The following is a 12,743-nucleotide window of genomic DNA, read 5'->3' as shown; positions in this document are numbered from 1 at the left end:
CTTTGCACAGTGGGTTTCAGGACATTGCCTCACTGCAGAAACATCTGCGGGGCAGTTCAGTCTCTCTCCTGCCTCTAGATTTGGCTGCTTCGGTTTCTATGCAAATCCAGCGTCTGGGTACTTGACCTTCGGCATCCCCTTAGAGCTGTTCTCTTAGCGTCTCCCAGAGGAAGCTGCCCCCTCCAGATTCCTAGATTAAGTTCCCCTGCGGCCCTTTCCTCTTTTTTTTTTTTTTTTTTTTTCCTTTTTGCTCCCCACCTGGTGGCCCCTGCCACTCCTGTGCTGCTTGTCTTGTCTTCAGCGCTAATTGCTTCCCAGCAGGATGGAGCCAGTCTCTCCAAGTCCAAAGGAGGAGGAAAGAAGAGAGACGGTGTGTGGAATCTGCCCCGAGAGTGTAGAATCTGCAGGCTAACTGCATGTTCACGGTAACCGTCGGAGCAGCCCCCCAGGTTATGAGGCTGAAAGAATGTTTGCGTCTCTTCACTCTCCTGGCAAGAACCCAGGAGACACGGGGACTGTGAGAAACCTCTGGGCGCCTCCGTGTTTAATAGGATGTGTCGTGTACATGCTTGTCTGTGTAGGTGCGTGTTTTCCTGCCCCCTGTGCTGCGTGCTAAGTCACTTCAGTCATTTGCAGTCTTTGCTGTTCTGTAGACTGTAGCCCGCCAGGCTCCTCTGTCCATGGGATTCTCCAGGCAGGAATACTGGAGTGGGTTGCCATGCCCTCCTTCAGGGGATCTTCCCCACCCAGGGATTGAACGTGTGTCTCTTATGTCTGCTGCATTGGCACAAGGGTTCTTTACCACTCGCGCCACTCGGCTTATCTGTGCAGATGTGTTTTTCCTGCCCCATAGAGTGTGGAAGCCCCCTTCACAGCGAACACACACCTGCCACCCCTGGCCACCCGCCTATTGTCTGAAAAGCTACAGTAGGTGAATCAGAAGGATATCTTTATCCAGGCTTTGGTTGAGGTTGAGTTTGCTTTCATTAAGGGAGCGGTATCTCCAGAGTTTATGGAAGTGGAAGTGCCGCACAAAGGGCTCTTGTCTGACATTTGGAAATGAATTGTCTGAGGAGACACACGCAAAAGCCTTCATTGGGAAGGGCGCCCAGAAGGAGGCAGGAGGGAGAGGGAACCCAGGACGAGGCTCCCCGCGTGGCTCGAAGTCGCAGGGTTTGTGGTGATGGGTTTAGATTCCGGGTTGTCTTTACCGAATCGTTATGACTGAGAGTCCTTCCTGGGGGCGCACGCCTTGTGCAGCTGAGATGGGTGCCATCGAGAAGGACTCTGGGAGGTGGCAGGATACGCAGTGTCCCCTTTTGACCCTTCTGCAGCTTTTCTGGTTGGTGGTGGCTTGTCAGTCCTGTGTTCCTTTCCAGGACCTCCTGTCATGAAATAACTCACGCAGAGGGTTACGGTGGTGAATGGCCAGAGTGGGCAATTTCTGGCAGTGTGGTTCCCCTAACAGAAGCTTGTGGGAAACTATCTACCTGTTCAGATGCCCTGAACAATGCGGGAGGGCCTGGCAGAGCTCCTAGTCGTGCGCTACCCCTGAGCCTGCGCGTCTGTCTGCATCCTGGTGTGAAGGATCGCGGGTGGTGCGAATTGCTTGGCTGGTGTGGGAGATGGGAGTTGGTGCACGACTCTTCCCAGGGGTGTTTCATCAGGGATGCAGAGCGGACCAACCCGGGCGCATTGCAAGGCCCCGGCTTCCCATCTCTCTCCATCAGGAGTAGATACTCCAAAAACACGCACAGAGATGGTACCGTTTCTTGTCACTGAATTTCATGAGCCCTGTATTAGAGAACTTGGGAGTTTCTAAACGTTCATCACAAAAGGAAGGATTTGGGGCAGCCTGCACCCTCTTGTTTGGATCAAAGTCTGGTCCACGGGGCGCTTTGTGATCTGGACGTTTAATGAAATAATTGGTATTTGCCTTCCGGAGTGAGAATTGACTTTCTTTGACCTCCTTTGGAGTTCTTCGTTTTAAGATAAGCTCAAATATTGACAGAACTGGAACTGAGATTAAAGGACATATAAAGTGCATTAGTGTTCTAGGAAAGCAAGAAGAAAGACCCAGGGGCCTCTCCCACAGTAAATAAAAGCGACACAGATTCTTAAGAAAACACTGCTGAATTTCACTCGTGTGTATGATGAAATGGATTAAGTTTACAGTGGTCTGAAGAGCAGGATGGATTCTTCACCTCGACACCCCCAGGAACAAACCGCAGCCTCACCCGAGCTCCCTTTTTATTCATCTTGACCACTTTCTTTTTGGTGTGCATCGCAGTCTGACGCATAATGAAAGCCAGCTGTCGGCCCCAGAGGCCACGAGGGAAGGGTCCGCAAATGTTCTCAACGCCAGTCGCCCAGCCCAGGCTCTCACTTGATAAGTCACTTAAAGAAAGATGGCAGGAGGAGAGGGAAAAGATGACGGCCGATGCCCTCATTATCAGAGGATGAATTATCCACGTGCTCTGTGCATTATCTGGGGCTTCCAGTGTCCCAGTAGTTGATCTGTAGATTTATGCCAAGCTGGAGAAAGAAAGGAAGGAAGGAAGGGAAAGAGAGGAAGGAAGGAAGAAAAGTATGTCCTATTTGCGACATAAGCAGGATTTAGGATTCAAAATGATGACTGATTATTGATGGGGCAAATAGAGAATTACCTGGTTCCCAGTTAATATAAATGAATATGTTTAATGTGAGAGCAGGACAGAGCAACACGGAGTTCCCATTTCCCCTTGTGAAATATTTACTGTTCAGGTTCTCCTCACCAGTCAAATCGGTCAAATATTTACTGTCAAAGTTCAGGGGCAAGGTGATACACGTGACCATACATGATGCTATGATCCATGCTGGCCAGACTGAAGTCAGAGCTCCTAAGTTTTAGTCTTCATTCAACCACCCTGGCTCTCTGTGTTCCTGGAAGGAAAAAAAAAAAGTCACTGAAATCTTTTCTGCCAACCAGTGAGTTATTAAACAGAAATTATGTGACTGAGATGGTAAAGAATCTGCCTGCAATGCAGGAGATGAGGGTTCGATCCTTGGGTCAGGAAGATCCCTTGGAGGAGGGCATGGCAACCCACTCCAGTATTCTTGGCCTGGAGAATCCCATGGACAGAGGAACTTGGAGGGCTACAGACCACAGGGTCGCAAAGATCTGAACACAACCGAGCGACAAAGACTTTCATGTTTCTTCTTCATGTGCTTTATGAAGGCTTGTGACAAACATCTGCATGTATTTGTGAGGGCTTTGAGATTCTATGATGTTCATTTGAATGTACTTTTGCTACTTAGTTGAATCACACCGACATTGTAAAACACATCCACTATCATTAACATCAGCTTGAAATTCAGCAAAGATAGATGATGTATCCTTCAACATTGTTAATTTTTAGACCATATTAACCATTCTCAGTACAAAGGAAATGCTTGTGCTAGAGTTTAGGGTACCCCTTTCTCCAAAAAGTGCATACGATTTGCCCTTTGAGTTTCGTTATGGTCCTGATGGGTTTCTCTGCAGGCTCGAATGATAAAGAATCCCCTACGAATGCAGGAGACACCGGTTGGATCCCTGGGTCAGGAAGATCCCCTGGAGGAGGAAATGGCAACCCACTCTAGTATTTTTGTCTGGGAAATCTCATGGACAGTGGAGCCTGGTGGGTGGGGCGGGTGTGTACAGTCCATGGGGTCACAAAGAATTGGACAGGGCTGAGCAACTAAACAAGAGCAGCAACATGGTCCTGACATGACCTGTTGATTCCTCCCGGCACAGGAGAGTGAGGCTTGGTGGGGCTGGGGGTGGGGAGCAGGGAATTGGGTGGATAACAGAGGGGCCAGAAGAGGTGTTTGCCCTGTCCTGCATACAGCTTTTCATCCATTGCATTCAGCCTCCACTTTGATATTCAGTTCTCATCTCAGTTTTTCTCTCTGTATCTAGGAAGCCCCTGTATCTGTCCACATGAAGCAAGCACATTCTGTTGGTTGCAACAGGATCTACACGTCTGAAGTGACTCAGCTTTCAACACTGCCTAAAGATTTGTGAGTAGGACTCCTACCCTCTGTCTGGCTTCTTCGAGGAGTGCATGCCTGAGTCAACTTCCTAATAAAACTGACCAAAACACCCAACAGGAGTCTGTCTATTCCTCTGACGAGTATCAACAAAAGCTGTTGGAAAGACTCTGTTAGTCCTGCTGCCCCTGCTAGGTCCATGAGAGTGTTTCCACTGGACCTTTCTCTTCTTTTATTTATTTATGGTTTTAATTCCTTTTTAAAATTTATTTTTAATTGAAGGATAATATCTTTACAATACTGTGTTGGTCTCTACCATACATCAACATGAATCAGCCACAGGGATCCGAATGTCCCCTCCCTCCTGAACCTCCCTCCCACCCATCTAGGTCATTGCAGAGCAGGGAACCATACTACCTGTTGCACGGCAGCTCCCCACTCATCATCTGGTTTTCACACAGGATGTGCGCGTTTCAGCCCTACTCTCCCAGTCCCTCCCGCCCTCTCCTTCCCCCACTGTGCCCTTAAGTCTGTTCTCCACTGGACATTTCTCTTCTGGTTTAATGTTTTCAGCTGCAGCTGTGTGCTAAACAGAGAAAATCCACTCTCAGGACTTTCTGGGCCTTGGGTCAAATGTCCCTCGGTTGTCATTCTAATCTTAAGGTCCTTTAAACAAAAGAGCTTTGTCTCAAAACATGGATCAGTTATTTCCTAAATTAGGTGAATAGCTTACCTAAGCTAAGACAGGAAGCCACTTTATTAATGGATTCAGGACAAATCCACAACATTAAAACATTTGATATTGCTCATAAATACAAAAGGGAAATAAATCTGGCTGAGAACAAGAAAAATGCCTGGGTCCAGTCTCTTTTAAATCCCTTAAAGTTAGAAAAAAAAAAAAATGAAATCTTTCCTGATACTTCAAATTTTCACAATGTTGTCTTCAGCTTTTCTCTGTCCCTCACCTAATTTTCATTAAAAAACCTACATCTTAAACACTCCATGCGCTACTCATTTTTCATTTCTCTATAGGAGTTTGGAGGAATTCTTTTAAATCACTGGAAATCATGGACAAAATAATGGAAATCTTCCTCAGTAGGAGTTTCTTTAATTGCCGACATGCTTTGCTCCAGCGTGAATTTATCACCACTAAGGGTATTAGCCTGGTGAAACTTCAAAAATCTCCTTATTCCAAGAATGTTGGAAGGACTGAAAAAAAAAAAGACAGTATTCCCTCACCATTATCAGAGCAACTGTGCACACTTACCTCCATGCTTTCCCCAGATTCACAGCTGCTTCGACAAGAATGTCCAAAAGAATAAAAAATGGAGATTCAGTGGAAGGCAGTCTTTAGGTTTCTGATCAAGAGTTATTTCTATACGGAGCCCCTGAGTATTTCCCAGAGTGTATTTGACAATCACCTTGCATGAGAATCTTTTTTTTTTTTTTTAATTTTACTTTGCTCAAGTCCTACTGCAGAACTCCTGAATCTTTAAGAAGTGAGGTCAGGAAATCTGCACTTTTAAGTAATTCCCCAAATGAATGAATGCTAAAGTTTGACAAGCATTAAAACTGCATGAAACTATGCCAAACCTGGACTTCCCCAGTGGCTCAGTGGTGAAGAATCTGCCTGCACGTCAGGAGCCTCAGCAGACACAGGTATGGGATTTTTGTATGACAGAAAAATGTACTTGAAAGAAATGAGCAAGACCTGTATGTGTCAGAATGAATAATTTTCAAAAGCTAAAATGAGTGAAAAAAATTAGACACAGAAGGGAATTAATGTTATTTTATTATTTTTGTAAGAGTTAAGGCACAGTATACATATGTACCTGCGCACACCAAGATATGATCAAATGCACCTGGATTAGTAACTTCCATGTGGATTGCAAGGTTATGAACCGAATTCGCCATAGCAATTGCTTCTAGAGAGGGAAAGAGAAATGAGACACAGGAGACAAATTCAGATTGTTGACACCATTCATAGTTAATACTTACATTTCTTTATTTGCTACGTGCTTTATGTTTAGTATCATATTTAATCTCCTAGCCATCATTTGGGGTACTGTTACTAATGTCCACTATTTTTAAATGTTATATTTCTGGTATTGATGCATGTATACATGCACATTTTAAATCTCAAGCCAATTCGGGGGGAAAAAAAGAAACATTTTCTAAATCTGAGTAGTGAGATTTGGGTGCAAGTTAGTGGATCATATTATTTCTGTCATTTCTCTTTTTTGTTTTTGTTTCTCTTTAAAACATATACCTAAGATCACATTAGAATGCCCATGACACTTCTTCAATTAAAAAAAAAAAATCCTGCTTTTCTTTTCTGCTTCACTTCATCCATACTATTTCTGACCTATATACCCCACTGTCTCTCTCTCTCACACACGCACACACACACATTTGCGTGTGTATGCATGTACATGTATATATGCCTGTATGTGTGAGTATCCATGTATGTATGAATCTGTGTATATGCGTCTGTTATATTATTGTAACTTCCTAAGCTGTGTCCACGCCCAAACTGCACCAAGATGTCTACAGTGGCTCTATTCATAACTGCCCAAACTTGGGGGCAACCAAGAAATCCTTCAGTAGGAAAAAGGGTGAATGAAGTATAGCCAGACAGCAGAGCATCATCCAGGACTGAAAAGAAACGAGGAATCCAGCCACGAGTGACAAGCAGGAACCTCGGATGCATGTGACCTAGTGAACGAAGCGAGTCTGAAAAGGCTCCATACAGTGTTTCCAGCCTGAATGACGTCTGGGGAAGGCAGAATTGTGCAGACAAGAAGACTGGTGGTTACCAGGTGCTAGGGCGGGGGAGAGGAATAGACGGAGCCCCGGGGCATTTTAGTTCTGAGACCCGATTCTGTATGACTTAGGGGTGAGTATACGTCGCGGTACTTGTGCTCATACCTGTAGAATGTAACCACCAAGCGTGGACGCTAATGTAAGCTATGGGCCTTGGGTGATTATAGGGTGTCAATGCGAGTTCATCCTTGGTACCGAAGGCACCATGCTGATGAATGATGTTGATCGTGCGGGAGGCTGAGCGGGTGTGGGGCAGGGTGTGTGGGAAATCTCTGTACCACCTTCTTAATTCTGTTGTAAACCCAACAGGGAAGAGAGCCCAGGCTCAAAAGTTTAAGTGACTTAACAGAGGCTGACAGATGGAGAATTGAAACCGGGCTGGTTTGACACCATAACGTGTTTTTAACCCACACACTGGAAGCATGGGTATTATCATTTGCTGTTGTTTAGTTGCTCAGTCGTGTCTGACTCTGTGACCCCGTGGACTGTAGCCCGCCAGGCTCCTCTGTCCGTGGGGTTCTACAGGCAGGAAGACTGGCGTGGGCTGCGATTTTCTCCTCCAGGGCATCTTCCCCACCCAGGGTAGGACCCCAGTCTCAGGTCTCCTGCGTTAGCAGGCGAGTCCTTCACCGCCTCGGAAGCCCTCTGTTGGTGTAGACATGAAGCCTCTAAGGCGTTGAGCCGTCAAAACGGCCTCACCTTTAAAGCATACGTAGCACTTGAGTGTGTCTTAAGGACTCACCAAGTGCTCTCTTCAGAAAACTTCCCCAGCCCCTCGAGCCCACTCAGGAACAGTCATTCGTCCTTCTGATCCTTTCCTATTAGTTGTTCTTTGAGTTGAATCCGATCACTGAATCCGATTATGGAAATTACCGGCCACTTTGAATGTCTTAATCCCCGGGGGCTGGTCGATCCCTCCCAACATCCAGCAGGAAGGAAAAAGGAACAAAGAAGACAGAAACCTGAGCGCCTGCCTCTCCGTTTCCTCACCTCGCTCTGGAAAACTACAGATGTATCACTTTGCAGGCAAACTCCCAGGGCCCCAGGCCCCTCTCAGCTTTGCCAGTGCTGTCTCAGTGGGTCAGGCACACTCACACCAGAGCTTAGCTAACAAGAACCCAAGTCTGTGTTATTGACTTGGAAGCCTTGGAGGCCCACCGTTCCAAGAAGGAAGGGTGGGCTTTTCAGTGGTGTGTGTGTGTGTGTGTGTGTACGCAATGCGCTTGGTTGTGCCCGACTCTGTACGACCCCACGGACTGTAGCCTGCCAGTCTCCTCTGTCCATGGAATTTTCCAGGCAAGAATACTGGAGTGGGTTGCCATTTCCTACTCCAGGGGATCTTCCCAACCCAGGAACTGAACTCGCATCTCCTGGGGCTTCTGCATTGGCAGGCAGATTCTTTACCACTGAGGCCACCTCGCTGATGCTGCTTCCCAGATATTTCTTGTTTCTGATGTTAAAGATGATGCATTCTCACCAGCTTTGCTACTTACTCTTCAGATATTGGAAACAATTAAAAATCTTTTAAGGAGATACTGCCTTCCTGTCGCTGTGTCTTCAAAACTCAGGTCAAGTGTGTTAGGTTTACAGAGCGCCTGGAAGTTGCAGCAGATTGCTGCTAAGGTGATGAGAGACGGTCCAGGTTCCCCCAGGGGGTGAACCCGCATGGAGAATTACGTTCGCAGTTCAGCTTAAGGAGCCTCTGTTCACAGAACTATCAGACTTGTGTGGTCCCTGCTCTTGTGTATTTATTTTTAACCCTGTATGGGGGGTTGGCGGCTTCATCAGGCTTCCTAAAGCACAGGGTTTACTTGAAGGGCACACATGCCTCAGAACTGCTTGGCCATCTCTTCTCACGGCTGGATGGCCCCTCTTTCTCGTATCTCAGTCCCTGTTGGTGGGCCTGTTCCCTTTTCTCCTTAATAACAACTGGCTGGTCACTTCCGTTTCTTCCAGCCAAATCACAGAAGAGGCGAAGTTTCCTGCTCTCTCTCTGTTTAGCCTGCTTCATTGGTCAGTTCTCCTGCACTGCCAGGGTGTCTCCTAGGCTTTCCTGAGGCCAGATGGCTATTTTCCTGGTATGGCCAATCACCAGTCCCGTCCAATTGAAAAAGACAAATTTAAAGATAAGGACCTGATACCATTTCTATAAAGCATACACGTTAAAAAAAAAAAATCAGGCACTGATCTAAATGTTTTATGTGCCTGATCATATTTTAAATCTCTCCCACTCTAACTGAACCTATTCGTCATCTCAGTGAAAGCGTCTCGGTATTTAACTTTATCCTCCTCCCCCCAGACCTTCTGACCTCCCTGAGCTTCTTTTGGCTGTGCTCCCAGCCGCGAACCAGTGACAGTCCTTTCAAACACGCTATCACCAGAAGCCTCCGTTTGTTTTATCCCTCGCTTCCTCAATTCTCCGATTTCAACTTGCTAACAAAAGAGAATCCCTCCGTTATAAGATCTTTCTGTATTTCACCTCTCCATCTCAGAATTTCTTTCCTATTAGTTTCCACATTCTTGTTCCTTTTGGTTTATAATTCGTCTCCAGACTTCTTCTGCTCAGTATACACACATGTTCTCATCTAGTCAAATCCTCAAGAGGAAAAGCAAAAGAATCCTCCTCCAGTCTTGCTTCCTCCTCAAACTACAGTCTCATGCTCTTCCCCCCTTCCATTGCTGAAAGTCTAAGAAGTGTAGCCCACACTCACTGTTTCTGCTCTTTTCACAAGTTATCCTTGCCCTTAGCCTGCTCTTACCTGTTGTGACCACTTTGGAGAAAGTGTTCTCCAAACCGACACAAAGACATTCAGTGTGCGAAGATCTCAATGCTCTCTCATCAGTTTCCAAGCACTCCGAATATTCTACAGCAGTAACATTTAATGCACTGCAGGACGTTCTATATTAAAATCCACTGCTGCATTTAATTTTCACGTTGGTATTGCTGCCATTTTATAAGGGCTTCCCTTATGGCTCTTGGTAAAGAAGCCGCCTGCAATGCGGGAAACTCAGGTTTGATCCCTGGCTTGGAACGATCCCCTGGAGAAGGAAATGGCAACCCACTCCAGTATTCTTCCCTGGAGAACCCAATGGATAGAGGAGCCTGGCAGGTTACAGTCCATGGACTCTCAAAAAGTCAGACATGACTTAGCAACTAAACCACCAACAACCACCACTTGGGGCTCAGCTAGTAAAGAACCTGCCTGCGATGTGGGAGACCTGGGTTCAGTCCCCAGGTTGGGAAGATCTCCTGGAAAAGGGAAAGGCTACCCACTCCAGTGTTCTGGCCTGGAGAGTTCCATGGACTAGTCTATGGGGTCACAGAGAATTGGACACAACTGAGCAACTTTCACTTTCCATTTTATAAACCAAGAAGTTATATAAAATGATTTGCACAAGTACCAAAAGATAATAAGTTTACAAAACTCATGTCAAGTCCAGCTGTTTTTCCCCCATGGACATTTAAAGCAATTGGAAATTGTCCTTGCGTTTTCTAGGGCGCCATACTTCTGGTTCATCTTCTGTAGGTCACTGTAACTGTTTCATTAATCGGCTCCTCCTTCACTTCACCTTTCTATGCAGGTTTCTGCTGAAGTTTCAGTACCTGCTTCTTTTTCCTCTTCCCTTCACATCTGCTTCCTGGGGGAACATATCTATCCATATTGCCTGTGCCTCTCTCCCAAATTACATTCTGAGCCCGCTCGTTTCAACTAAGGTCCAGGGTCTGTATTTCAGCCTCCACCTGAGCATGTCTCCATGGATGATTTTTGCCGGCACCATAAACTCAATATATCTGTGATCGAATGCATGATCTCACCTACAAACAAAGGAAACTAACAGAGTGTTCCCTGAGGCTCCTTTTCCTTGGTTACCGCTCTCATTTAGTCGCTCAGTCCACCCAGCTAGTTCTCGTTCTTCGGTCCCTAAGTCGTGTCCAAGTGTGCGACCCCACAGACTGCAGCGCCAGGCTTCCTTGCCCTCCACTATCTCCTGGAATTTGCTCAAGTTCATGTCCTTTGAGTCAGTGATGCCATCCAACCGTCTCATGCTCTTTCATCCCCTTCTCCGGCCTTCCATCTTTCCCAGCATCAGTGTCTTTCCCAATGAGTTGGTTCTTCACACCAGGTGGCCAAAGTATTGGAGCTTCAGCTTCAGCATCACCATCCAAATAGAAGTCCAAATAATTTTGAATTTTCCTTTTCTCTCAGAAACCTATGATTTCCAATTCTGAACTTTTTCTAGAAAGTCTTGTTTCCACTCATATGTCCACCATCCTAGTGCAGATACATGTTACTTCTCATACAGATCATTCAGGTCCTCACTGAAAATGGCTTTGCATTCATCCCTTTTCATCCCAGAGGGATCTATCACATGACCTGGTCATGTCACCCCTCTGTGGAAAGACCTCAGACACTATCTATGATTTATATACACAAGGTCACATTCCTTTCCTAACCTGTCATTCCAAGCCACCCACTATCTGACCCCAACATAACTTTTTAAAATCATGCCCCACTAGATCTCACCATGTGAGTGCACTTTCACCAAACTGGACAAATCACATGCTAAACAAGCACATCTGCTTTCTCCCTTCTGGAACTCTGCTGATGCTTCAGCTGGGGATCCTCTCATCTCCTCTTATAACCACCCCCCACCCACGAAGCTGTTGTTGTTCAGTCACTCAGTTGCCTCTGACTCTTTGCGACCCTGTGGACTGCAACACACCAGGCTGCCCTGTCTTCCACCATCTCCCAGAATTTGCTCAAACTCACATCCATTGAGTCAGTGATGCCATCCAACCATCTCATCCACCCACTAAGTACTGGTTTCTGTACTAGTTCTAATGTCTATGCTGCTAAAAATAACCAGGAAACTGAGGGCTGCCTGGCCCTTCTCTTATAGATATAAAATGTATTCTAGAAATATCAATGTGCCTCAGGACCATTGCAGTTTTGAAATCAGCACATATAACCTGTTTGAGGGTAGAAAGGACAAGAATGTCCATTCAGAAGACTGGGGCACTTACTCACCCAAAAGCAATCTTCTCCTCTTTGCCAGGTTGTGTGAAATGTCCATTTCTCAATCTTCAGGTAAAGGATTCGTGATTGTCAATAGACTTCCCGATTCCCCAGGCCTCTGAAAAGAACTTTCAATTCTTTGATTCCAAACAACTGTCAATGCTTGCATCTCTGATCCCCTTCACCTAGGTTTTATAGAATTCTGGGAATTACCCCAAGCAGGGATGTTTTGATCTTTAAACAGCTGTCTCAGAAACTTGCCCCAGTGGGGGTCTTCCCTGGTGGTCCAGAAGCCCCACCTCTCAAGGCAGGAGGTGCAGGCTCCATCCCTGGTCAGGACAACTAAGATCCTACATGCCACAAAGACTTAAAAACAACTTGACCCAATGGACTGGGGTGAACAGCCTTGTCTCTCAAAACTCAGGTCCACCTGCAACTGTAGAACGTGACCCTTCGTGAACATAAGCTTTGTGATGTGATTACTTAAGATGAGGTCACACTGGATGAGGCGGGCCCTAAGTCCAGAGGCTGGCATCCTCGGGAGAAGGCCCCATGGGACACAGACACACATGGAGGCAGAGATTCGAGTGAGAAGTCTAGAAGCCAAGGAATGTTGAGAGCTGACAAGAGGAAGCCAGGAGAGAGGTGTGGAATAGCTCCTTCCTGCTGACCACTTGATGCCAGACCTCTAGCCGTCAGAACTCCGGGGAATCAGTTGTTAGTGTCTTTAGGCGTTCCCTTCCCAGTTTGCAGGGTTCTGTTCCAGCAGCCCCAGGTGGCCAGTCGGTTCGGTCAACCCTGGACTCAGAAAACTGCCACCCAGCTTAGGTCACATCACATCTCCTGCACTTTTGGGGGGGGGTTACCTTTTTTAAAAAATAGTCCTTGACA

At 46.4% G+C, this 12,743-nt stretch overlaps 1 long non-coding RNA gene across 1 annotated transcript; it reads right to left on the bottom strand.

Moving 5' to 3' along the window:
- Window positions 1-2,734: 2,734 nt before the first annotated feature.
- Window positions 2,735-12,324, bottom strand: LOC105000300. The gene is made up of 2 exons (XR_826714.1): window positions 11,865-12,324; window positions 2,735-2,922 (listed from the first exon to the last, which is right to left on the bottom strand). It is a non-coding gene; the product is annotated as an uncharacterized LOC105000300 (long non-coding RNA).
- Window positions 12,325-12,743: the final 419 nt, after the last annotated feature.

The sequence above is a fragment of the Bison bison genome, unplaced genomic scaffold (genome assembly GCF_000754665.1).
Source record: "Bison bison bison isolate TAMUID 2011002044 unplaced genomic scaffold, Bison_UMD1.0 scf7180017864371, whole genome shotgun sequence".
Lineage (NCBI taxonomy): Eukaryota > Metazoa > Chordata > Mammalia > Artiodactyla > Bovidae > Bison > Bison bison.
This window is presented reverse-complemented; position numbering and strand designations above follow the sequence as displayed.